The following is a 12,786-nucleotide window of genomic DNA, read 5'->3' on the forward strand; positions in this document are numbered from 1 at the left end:
AGGGGACTAGAACCAATTGTACATCTTAACCATATTGACTGATGATGGCTCTTTAGGAACAATAGCCTCCAATCATTTTGATTAGACTATCCAAGTGGGCTTCCTTGGCTACTATCCCATCCACAATATATTCTTTCCCTCCTATGTTTCTTTCACTTTTTGGGTTGATTCCCACTCACGAGTTTTTTCAGCTAAGTCAAGTAAGAATTCCCATGCCTTTCCTTCATCTGTAAAAGATGTGAATCCCCCAGGGCACATAGACTCTATCATTTGTTTAGTTGATTACTCTCATAAATTATTTGACATAAATGCCATAAGTCTAGGCCATGGTGAGGGCATTCTTGGAGTAGATCCTTGAATCTCTCCATAAGTTTAGAAAAAGACTCATTAGGCTTTTGTCTAAACTGAAGGATATCATTTCTAAGCTTATTGGTCTTATGAGTTGGGAAAAATTTCTTGAGGAAGACAACTGTGAACTGTTCCCATTAGGTTATGGAATTTGTGGCTAACCCATACAACCACTTCTTAGCTTGGTCTTTCAATGCAAAAGTGATGAACCTAAGCTTAACAATATCATCAGAAAGATGTTGAATCTTCATTAGAACACATACCTCTTCAAATTCCCTTGGAAATAGGTATGTATGCTCAGAAGTCAGCCCATGGAAGTGGGGCAACATAGTTATGAATTGAGATTTGAGCTCAAAATTATTGCCCTAGGCTTATGGTAGAACTATGCAAGAAGGTTGGGCTGCTCTAACAAGGTAGAACCTATTTTTTAGAGATTTAGGTGGAGGGTTTTGCTGTTGGTCTCTCATAGTGAAAGGGATTGATGAGAATATATGTATAGGGTCACCACTTGTTGGATCTCTTCTTTCTAACCGATTCTCAGTATTACGTACCCACCTAGCACTTATACAATAGAAAACTACCCACAACTAAAATAAGATAAGCACAAAAGAACTGAAAAAAAAAGAACAAGAGAGGGGGTGAGAAGACTTATGAAGAAGCCTACCTGCCTGAACTTCAATACTTGTATCCTTGAATTAAAATAACTTGATTGATTTGAGATACTATTACCCCTAAAAACCAGATCTGGAATGAACCAAATCTGAAATTGCTAGGCTTGAAGAAAACAAATCTAGAAGAGAAAAAATGAACTTGAAAGAGATGCTCCACAGTTTGTTCTTGTCACCTAGAACTAAGCCTAGAACTAGAAATTGAAAATTACAACTTCAATACCATAAACAATAAAATAAAAGACTGAATCAAAAATAAAAGTGCTTTCATTCATTAATAAATAAAAAAAAAAGTTAAATAAGTGCTTAAAGTAAAACCTAAAACAAAGAACTAGAGAATTAGAACTAGAGGAGAAAAAACCTAGAGAAAAAGAGAAAAACTAGAGAAGAAAAGCTGCGCCCTCCTCCCTCTTACACAATTTTCTTTTATAACGGAGAGAGGAGAAGATCCAACGTTTTGGGTTTCCTAATTGAGTGGAATTTCAATTGGTAGGTGAGGTGGAGGGTAGGAGAGAGGAGAGAAAAGGTAGGAGGGATTTCCAACGATTTTTTTCCTATTTTTTTCTATTTTTTCTCTTCTTTCTCTCTCTCTCTCTCTCTCTCTCTCTCTCTCTCTTCAAACTTTCACACAAACCTCCCCCTTGGACAATTTTTATATGATTTTCTTAGGAAATCTTCTATTTTATTGGGAAATTCTGTACATGCCCTTTGTCTTTAAGTGAGTGGAAGAATCTTCAACAAAATCTCCTAAAAGATAGGAGAGAGAGTGTAAATCGCACAAGGGGGTGGAGAGTGTGTTCAATGCCCAAGGTGGGCCCCTCCATCCTTATTGGCATCTTGGAATATTCCTTATACCCCTGAAACAACTGCATACGTGCTGGTTCTGCATCTCAGTTCAATTCTGGTTCATTATTCTTTTTTTTGCCTAAAAAGAATAATCACGTGTATGGGTGTCAAAATGAATGTGTACTTTTAATGCAACGTGTCCATCTTGCTTAAAATTTTTTGCTCTTTGTAACCATAAAAATAAATGGACCTCTTTACATTTAAAATTGGAGATAGGGCACCCAATAGTCCTTAAGGCATGGAAAATATAAAACTTACAAAAAGAGAGTAAAACGCAAGGTAGTTCCATTCTAAATATGTAAAATGCATGCTTTACTACCTAAGATTTCACACATAAATGTGCTCATCACCTGTCTTTGGTAGGAAAGCTATTTCCATTCTGTGTAATTCACTTGGTAGTAAAGTGAGGTGATATTTGGACTTTCGTGTTATTCCAGTTATTCTAATGAAGACTTGAATTGTGGAATTGATCGTGCCTTAAAATTCAAATTCATGGACAAGAGAGATTTTTTTTTTTAATTCTAAAGATAGGTTTCCATTCCAAAATAAAATTACAAGTCTACAAAAGTTAAAAACAAACAAAAAAGAAATGAACATGGGGAGAGAAAGGTAAAAAATACATATATATATATATATATATACTTATATGTGCAACAACATCTGCTTTGCAGGGAACAAGTCTCTAAGAGTTGGCATCCTCATCTGTGCCGTACTCAGGGTCATCCACGAGAAACATCGGAGAGATCAGATGTCAATCGCGAACTTTCCATTCTCGTTGTAAGGTCCCTAATCTAAGTAGCTTGCTAGGATCACTTCCCTCTGGGAATTAACTTGTCCCCTCAAAGAAGCAGTCTCCCCAACCTGGGAAATACAAGAAATTGTCAAAATAAGAGAAAATGATGAAAGAGGATCAAGTTAAGGAAAGGATGATACCTGAAGGAACATCTCATCGCAATGACCATAGTGCATTTGCCTGATCTCTGCATAAGCTTTCGGAGAAACCTGAAAAGGATCATGTCAACAAAGAAGAAAGTGAAAAAGGCAAGGATGTGAAGAATGGGGGGCACTGACACAATCATATGGGATAGGTTGGCCAAGAGAGGCATCCCGATCCAGTCTCTGCTTCATAGCCCTTGGGACACTTGGGTTGGTAGGATCAGGATATGACTAACAAGGAAAGCCACGAAAGGGGATAGTAGCCATATTGTGAGAAAGTCCACCTGCAACAGCGGAAGGCCCAACAAAGGAAGGACCAGCAACTCCCAACTGTGATTGAACAAAAGGGGGAACCATATGGCATGTTTTCCATTGCAAAAACATTAATCAGAAGAAAGGATTTGAAATATGGAAAGAACACTCAAGAAAGGGAACATACCATTGGACCTGTGGGACCAAGAGGGACATAGACCATTTCCTTCTCAAGGAAGGTCTCACATTCCCTATTCATATCCAGGAAGGAGTTATCCCACACTCCTTCAGCCAGCTCCTCGACTTGGTCCTCTGGAATAAGCGCTGGATGGTGCATGGTGCGAGGAAGAAAGCAGGGAGGAAAATGTCGATCCACACCAGACCATTGAGGAGTGACTCGCTCCCCTAGATACCAGGCATGGCCCTTGAAGCCCCAAAACAAGACCCTCCACTCAGTCAGATGCATTGCCCAAGCAGTTTCTATGGCAACTAGAAACCCAAGGAACCAAAAGAATCTCCAGGTGACCTACAAATTTAGAAGCAGTCAGTACAGCACAAAGTAAAAAAAAAAAGAAAATCAGAAGCAAGTACAACTTACCTCAGTGATCTCATTCAAAAGAGAACGAGTGGTGGCCCTTGGGGGAAGAGGTCGGTCCCTATGTGTATGAGTATCTCGCCATCTTATGGAGGCCAGAAAGAAGGACGCCTATGGGTCATTCAATACGGGAACCATGATCCCCAGATGCTCGTAACACCAGGGCTAATTCGAAAAAATCAAGATAAGGAGTTTATAAAGATGCAAGCTTCATGTAAGGAAAGGTGTATGATTAGGAGATTACCTGGATGATGTAGCTCGCTCCCTTGAGCCACGGTCTCCATAAACCAAAAGATCAAGCGTCCGTAGTAGGTATACATAAGCTGCCCTACCACAGTCCCATGAATCCACATTCCTAAGGTTCTAGAAGAGAGTGGCCATGCGAATATTTATGCTACCTTTGAGAGTACTGAAGAGGCACTCTTAGATTGTTTCTCCACCAGCGTGCCGTGATATCACCCAGGGGGATAGATTTCTAAGTTGCAGAAATGGAGATCCCAGTCAAATTTAGAAAATCACCTGCCTCCATAGTCTCAGGCAGAATCAAAGGCCTACTCCCAAATGGTATGCCTATCAGGGCATAGAAGTAGAAGGCCATAATGGTAATCATGCCCACAGGCAGATGGAACGAATGGGTGCTGGGCCACCACCGCTCAATCAGTACTCCTACCAACCCAAGGTTAAACTTCTTGGTCTCCAACAACACCAAACGGCTCAGGTAAGACTCATCCATGAAGCGCCTAGCCTATGGGGAAGTACCTGATACCACTCCTAGACTATGTTTGGATGACCGTATCTAGCCAATGTGGGAGGCCCGTCCCCGTGGGACACCTCAAAGAAGAGAGAAGAAAATACAAAAAAATAATAAATGCATGATTTTTCAAAAATAATAAACAAGGAGGGACAAAAAAGACTTACCCATGTGCCCCATAAAGAATTATAGATATGCCCCTCAGTCCTCTGGAGCATCTATCCGGTGTGCCAACTAGCTGAATCCTCCCCCCCCCCACTCGGCTGAGGGATCATGGCCCACTATGCCATCCAAAAGGCACTCTCCAGAGGTCTTTTTCCTTCGTCTTTCCACCATGAGTTTTCAAAATTAAGGAAAACCCTAAAATTTTTAAAAAATTAAGATTTCAAGTTCACCAAAGAGCTCCCTCCTCAAGAACTTGGAAGATCTTCAAAGAAAGGATGAAGACCTTCAAAGATCTTCGAAGAAAGGATGAAGATCTTCATAGAACTTCAAATGAATTTCGAAGATCTTTGAAGAAATTTGAAGAAATGATGAAGATCTTCAAATGACTCTGAAGATCTCCAAAAACTCTGAAAACCTGAGCTAACCCACTCCAAACTCACTCCCAACTTGGAAAATCGGAAATGAGAAGTGAGTGAAGGGGGGAACCATTTTATTACCAAAATTTGGATTTATTCAAAAAAAATAGGTAGAAATTTGCATCAAATCTCAAAACTCAAATCAAGGTTCAAACCAAAATCAAGATTTAATTCAAGAATCAAATCAAGGTTCAAACCAAATCTCAAATTTCAAATCAAGGTTCAAACTAAAATCAAGATTCAATTCAAGATTCAAATCAAGGTTCAAACCAAATCTCAAATTTCACATCAAGGTCCAAACTAAAATTCAAATCAAATTTCAAGAATCAAAAACCCAATGTCAAAAGATCAAATTTTCAAAGAATCAAGAATCAAAATTCAATTTTTAAAGATCATGATGAAATCATTGAACTCACCCCAGGTGGCCTAATCTCATTAAGATCAAGACACCCGATCCCACAGTCCTGGCGGCCTAAGACCAAATTTTGCCTAGACCGGTCCAAGTGACCCGACCTAGGGAGACAAGATTAAGACACCCGGTCCCACGGTCCGAACGGGCTAAGACCAAATTTTTCCTAGATCAGTCCAAGTGACCCAACCTAGGGAGACAAGATCAAGGCACCCGATCCCACGGTCTGAGCGGCCTAAGACCAAATTTTACCTAGACTGGTCCAAGTGACCCAGCCTAGGAAAATCAAGATTGAATTGGCTAACCTCTTCTGTAGGAATGGCATGAATCCCTGTAAATGTTGGCTCTAGAACAGTATGAAAAAGGATTACCGAACCAAATCAGATACTAACCTCTTTTGCAAGAATGGTGCGAATCCCTGCAATTGATGGCCCAAGAATGGCATAAAAATGGATTGCTGAACCAAATCAGATAATAAACTCTTTTATAGGAATGACTCGAATCCTTGCAATCGATGGCCTAAGAATGGCATGAAAAAAGATTGCCGAAACAAATCAGACACTAACATCCTTTGCAGGAATGGTGAAAATCCCTGGAGTCGATGGCCTAGGAATGGCATAAAAAAGGATTACCAGACCAAATCATATACTAACTTCTTTTGCAGGAATGATGCGAATCCCTACAATCGATGGCCCAAGAATGGCATGAAAAAGGATTTCCAAACCAAATACTAATGCTTTTTACAAGATTGAGAGGACTCAAATCTCTATCCGACGATTGACAATCTAGGTAAGATTCTAAACTTTGAAATAGTTAAGAGATGCTGCCTGTTGGATTTTTACCTCTATCATCGTTGAGTAAGATGATGGCAGTACATGCTCCGGGGGACAAAATGTGGTCGTTCATTTCTTTGCCCTTCAGCTGTAGGCACAGGCCTCGGCCAAAGAGGGGCATTCTGTAGACACCCAATTTTGTCACCCTCCCCTGGTTATGATGACTCACAGATCCTGGACATGACCACTCGCTTCCAATCGTCAGAGATGACAACTGACTAGGGCCCCTTTTCTCTGAGGACAAAAGAATGGCATTAAAATCACCAAGAACTATCCAAGCAATATTGGTATGCCCCATTAGACCCAAATCCCTCCATAGATCCCTTTGCAACACTTTGAAACAGCTAGCATGCACAAAGGAAAACCCAATTTTACTTCCTAACCAATCCACAACTATAGATATCTGCTGGTCAAACGAAGAAAAAATAATGGGGTGGCTAATTCCTTGCTTCCAAAAAATCCACAAATTAGGCAGTTTATCCACACGCTGGTTGTGAATAAAATTAGCTTCATAACTCAGCTTATTTATCATAAGATGGGGGAACTTACTTGGTTGAACCATTGGTTCCGCGACACAGATAATATCAAGTGAATGCTCTCTTAACAGCAACTTCAAGGCCCTTGCACCCGCGACCTTCTTCACACCACGAATGTTCCAGAATAGAACATGCATCATAAAATTAAAGAGATTAATGAGATTTGTCAGCCCTTTTAGTCTGACCACCTTTTAAGATTTGTTGCTTTTTGCTCTGATTGCCTCCTCTAGAAGTGCCAGCACCACCTTTCTCATGAGCAGAAATAGCCTTATCAATAGCTTCCACCACTGGGAAGTTCAAAGCAACCCTTCCACCCCTGATTTCAATCTTAGGGAAATGCTCAACTACACTTGACAAAGCTGGAGCCCAAGAAGAAGATTGAGGTCGACCTCCTCTAGTAGTGATAACTTCCCTGTCACGCAAAGAGAAATCTCTCCTAGGACGAGGAGATCTGAGCGCACCAAGAGGAGCCTAGGAGAGGCTCTCCTTGTCAGCCATCCCTTACAAGGGAGAGGTGACCTCCAAGCCCTGCTCAGATGGAGCAGAGATATCATGATCCGTCTGACCCAGACCTAGACCTAGACCCAGATTCAGACCTAGAATCTTCTGACCCAGATTCGTCCATCTCATCCTCTTCCACGTTTCGAAGGGCTATATTATTTGGAGGAGGCAGAATATTCTCAAAAGATATTCCAATCCTGGGAAGATTGACATCTAAGGAGTCCAACTTAATGTGAATATTTCCTCCCTCATCAGCGCCTTGAGCAATTTCCTTAGAAAGGAAAGTTTTAGAATTGGGATTGTTATCTACCAAAGATGGACGTCTCTCCTCCTGAGAGTGGACTCGAGCCGAGTCGACTCCATCTTCCATATAGATAGTGCCTGGAACTGAGGCCGCCCTATAAAGCTCAGCCTAATTCTCATCAACTAATTTTTTTTACCGACAATCATTAACTAGGTGACCCCATCACTTACAGAATCCACAGCGACTGACCCCATCCTCATACATAACCTTCTGCCTGAATCCAAACACCTTGGTGGTGCTGGGTTCCAACCACTCTAACTGGACCTCCTCAACATGAGATGCCAGATTAGAAATATCCATCTCAACAAGCACTCGAGTGAAATACCCCATCAAAGCAAGCTTTGTGTGACGATCCAAGGCAACTGGCCGCCCTATAGCCTTGGCAATAAATAGGAGAACATTTTCGTGCCAGTATTCCAAAAGAAGGTTTGGAAAACGCATCCAAATAAGCTTGGTCCAGACTTACTTCTCGTGGATGTTGAAGTCTGGTTTCCAATGCTGAAACCTGTTCATTTGACCATCTAGTTTGAGTGGACTCCTCCTCCAAACTGTAGCCTTATCTCCTTCATAATGGAACTAAAAAATGATATACCCCTTCCCAAGGGGGTGCATGATAACACCCTAACATTGTCTATTGCCTCTTTTCTCAGATCATCTAAAGAAATCATCCTAAAACTAACTCTTCCGATTAAAGCAAAATGAAATACTTATCACTTGGATTCATAATACTACTGAGGTATAACGATTCTTCGAATATTACCTGCCTAAATTGGCTCTGGAAGAGATTCAATGGTAGGCCACAATGCATTAGCAACCGCCCTAGCATTAGACGCCTTGGGGGAGGATGATCATCCACCCTGTCAGCCTCCTGAATCGCAGGTCCTTGATTTGGTTCGTCCCTAGCATCGCCATCAGTCTCCAGGCCTAATTGGGTTCACGGCCTTTAAGAACTCCATTAGTGATCACCATCGTTCTCTCTCACGAACCCCTTCTTCTAACTCATGAGAATTTGAACATCACCAATATCTAAGTTGAGAAATAGGATCTTTTTGAATATCCTATACCCCTCAAAACTCAAACCCATGAGCAGTAGATTAAACATGTAGTAATGATGCCAAAAAATTATAGAGGAGTAGGAGGTAACACAAGTGATTAATTCAAAAGAAAAAAGAACTCACCACCCAAAGAAATCCACCTAAGGGATAAGAGAACTCAAGAAAAACTACTTCTTGTCAAAGGCCAAAGGCTCAAATTATGAATAAAATCCAAGTATGTTCCATTCCATTCACTGGTATAAGTTTATATAGATGAGCATTGAACAAGTTTCCAAGCATAGGCAATTTCCAAAAATGATAGTAAGACTAATTGCAAAAAACAAATATGGGGAAGATAAACAATTATCCAATAGGAAAGAACCTTGGGAACCTTGAGAGGCATTTTCCACATCTTGAAGAGTCTAGAAATATAGTGGTTGAAGTGCTCAAGAAGTTCTAGAACTGAATGTGAATGAAAGTTGGACTAAAAAGATGAATTTCGGACTTCTATGAGTCTGTAGTCAGTGCAAATACACTACCAAAACAGCTATAACTTCTTCTAGAAATAGAAAATGATGCACCTTTTATTTATTTATTTTTTTGGTTGGAAAATAGACTTCTAGATCTTTCCATCCATATATGGCACGACTTCTAGTTCCTTCTGAGTTGGTTTAGGTGTCTCTGTGAAGTTACCTCAAAATCCTGGAATGCAACTTTTATTTCCAACTTCTATCCTTTGGCTTGGGCTTGTGGGCTTATTGGAATAGGTTGTTGGCCCATTTGAAAATGCTCCTACATCAAGTAAGTACAGAGTTTGCCTTAAGAAGCCATTCATATTGAGGGGAGGAATGACTAGGGAGTATTTGCTTTTGCTCACTTGCACCCTCTTGTTGAAGGATATTGAAGATCAAATAGATGGTCATTCACTTAAGAATGATGGGGAATGGTGTAGGTGGCATTTTATGTAAGTATTGGTGTGATAACAGAAAATGTTTCTATTAAGTGTGAACCATACAAGTTCTAGTTTCTTTCTAGTTACAGAAACATGTTTTTTTTCGGCGTCACAATACAACATTGAAGGTGAAGAATCACTCCTAAAACATAGAAAGACGAAAAACTATGCTAGACCCATAATCATTTTTTTTTTAAATAGAAACATTACAATACAGATCCTATGCGATTCAAAAGTGTGCACAACACACTAATTTTTCAAACCATTACATATGTCACAACCTTTAAAAGTGAAAAAAAAAAAATTAAAAACACGCATGTCGGTTCCTGATCATCACGGTAAAGGCCAACAGGCCACACTCTCTATCCCCGACCCTGAATCTCCTTCTTCATCTTTGACACCCACCCGAACTAAATGGACTAACCCAAACACACTCATCACTCGACGGTGACCCCGCAGCAGCCCCACTTCCAATTCCTCATCTTTCCTTACCTGGAAGGAACCCAAATGGTATCCTTCCACTCCTGATGAACCCTCAATCGAGAAAAGGGGTATGCAATCTCATCACCACATGGGAAATGCACAAAATATGTATATTCATACACAACACTCACCTCATCATCAGAAAACTCATCTCCATCTTCACTTCCTCTTCCACTGCCATCATATGGTACATAATACGTTGATTCCTCTACCATGGTGATCTTCCCTACCCACCACCCATCATTATCATAAGCATCAACTTCATCATTCACATGGAACTCAGACAGTCTGATTTCAGGAGGACGAGGCCTAACTTGATTGTAATGAACCATCTCTATCAGCCAACTAGACTCATCATCAGTTAACAATGTCTTATATTCCACCAGAAATTGATTATTTTCCACTGAAAGAACCTTCACTGCATAATAGGAACCCTCAAATCCATCTACCACAAATTTTGACTGAATCTCCAACTTGAAATGCCATTTTGGATGAATATTGCATGGGTTATGTTTGAAAAGGGAAGTTTTTTGGGTAATGCTTATGAGGAGAAGCGAAGCAAATTTGGAAAGTCAAAGAGAGAAACACCGGGAATAGTCACATATAAATGGTGACTGGATAGTTATAAGATGAACTTAGGTAGAACTTGGTAGCGGTTCATCTTTTCCAAACCGGCTAGATGTGAACCGTGTTGAACAGATGAGATTTAAAGTCCTTGAAATCAACCTCGGGGAGTGTAATGGTTGATACCTTTTCGCCACCCAAAGGAGTCCGCTGAATCTTCACGTACATGAATGTATGTGAACGTCCCTAGTCCATGGATATGCCATCTATTTTCTCTCTCATTTAATCAAAACCATCTCCATGGATTAGGAACATTCACGTACATTCACGTACGTGAAGATTCAGTTCTCTCCCACCAAAACATTTGAACCAATGAAGTACTGATGGAATCAAAGTTCTACCAAACCGGTTTGATTTATTGCCATAAACCTGGTTTCAAATGTGACGAATGGGTCCACTCATAGCGTCCCATCATTTCCTAGAGTGTTCCACCTCCTTGATAGCCTGTGATGAGCACAATAATGTGTGAAATCTTAGGGATATAAGTGTACATTTTGCCCCACTTTGGATAGTAATACTTCTATTTTTCTTTTTTTTTTTTAGTTTCCAAGTCTACAAGAGAAAGTGCTTAAAGAGAATCAAGAACCGGTCTAAACTTGAACTAACTTGTCCACAGGTGGAACCTACTCATTGGTACCACTTCTTCTCTCCTACAAAATCCTGAAGATTATTCTCTCTCCTAGCCGCCTCACAAGATCTTGAAGATGCTATGCAGAGATTCCTTTCTGATTTAATCAAGATTGTAAGATATTGATTAATATTGCAAGGAAGGAATATAATTGTTAATTTTGGAAACAGATTCTCTCTTTCCTCACACAATATCTCAAAGAATGAGGATTTTTATCAAGATTTAATTTAATTTTATTTTCTTTCTTTACTTAAAGAAGACTTGTAGAAGGAAGGAGGCAAGACCAAAGCCCTATAAAAGCCCCTTCCTCCCCCCTCTTATTTTTTATTATTCCCCTTAGTTTATTTTCTAGTTTATGCTTAGTTCTCTTCTCTCTCTCCCTCTCTCACTCTCTTTAGTTTTAGTTCTTCTTTATTTTTGCTTTAATCACTTTTGTAATAGCTTTTTATGTCAATTAATACATGCACTCTTTTATTTTTATTCAGCCTTTTATGTTTATGATTTATGCAATTGAGTTGTAATTTTTAAAGTTATAGTTCTAGTCTTAGATCCAGGTGACAAGATCACGAGCCGTGGAGCATCTTTTTTTCTCAAGTTCAGTTTTTTTTTCAAGATTTGTTTTCTCCAGGCCTAGAAATTTCAGATTTGGTTCATTCCACATCTAATTTTTAGGGGGTGCATTATCTCAAATCACCCAAGCTTTCAAGTTTAAGTATTGATTCAGGTAGGTAGGCTTCTTCAATAGTCTTCTCTCCCCTTTCACATTCCCTCTTCTGACTACCCTTTATTTCTTAATTTAGGATTTTAATTTCAGTTGTTATATTATTACTTTTCCTTTCCCCCAAGGTTTATGGCTAGTGTATGTGTTGGCTTTGCCCCTCCTAGCCATAGAACCATCATTTTATTATTTTTATTTTAATTGCCTCTCTTTCCCTAAAGCCAAGTAGAGTAACCCTTGTAAGAGTGACTCTCTGGTCAAGTAGGGAAGCTCGTATTATGATGCATCCCTCGGGCTAAGTAGAGAAACCTATTTGTGAGCCTCTCTCTAGCTTTATCCCCTTTCTTCTACTTTATTTTTATTTCAGTATTTTTTTTCCTTCATTACTTTTTAATTGCGTGGGTTGTTTATTTTTAGTTATTTATTTATTTAATTTTAATTGCATGGCTTGCGTATTTAAGTTCTTAGATGACGAATGGTTAGGACGTTATTTTAGATACATATGTTTAGGACGGTAATTAGAATTAGATCACAACCACTAATCGGTTCACTTTCATATTATTAAAAGAAGCAAAAAATAATAACGAAACAGTTGTTGTCCTTGTGTTCGACCCGTCACTACACTGATCCGTACACTTACGGTTACATTTTAAAATCCCTAACAAGTTTTTGGCACCATTGCCAGGGAGACAGTTCCATGTTATTTTTCACTTTCTTTTGGTAAATCGGAGTGCTTTGATTGCTTTGTTTTGTTTTTCCTTTTCTTTTAATGAATTCCTGAGAAGAA

General features: G+C 39.6%; 1 non-coding gene across 1 annotated transcript; it reads left to right on the forward strand.

Annotated features, from left to right (window-relative positions):
• The first annotated feature begins 321 nt into the window (after positions 1 to 321).
• Positions 322 to 428, forward strand: LOC122083000. Its single transcript, XR_006141529.1, has one exon. It is a non-coding gene; the product is annotated as a small nucleolar RNA R71 (small nucleolar RNA).
• Positions 429 to 12,786: the final 12,358 nt, after the last annotated feature.

The sequence above is a fragment of the Macadamia integrifolia genome, chromosome 6 (genome assembly GCF_013358625.1).
Source record: "Macadamia integrifolia cultivar HAES 741 chromosome 6, SCU_Mint_v3, whole genome shotgun sequence".
NCBI lineage: Eukaryota > Viridiplantae > Streptophyta > Magnoliopsida > Proteales > Proteaceae > Macadamia > Macadamia integrifolia.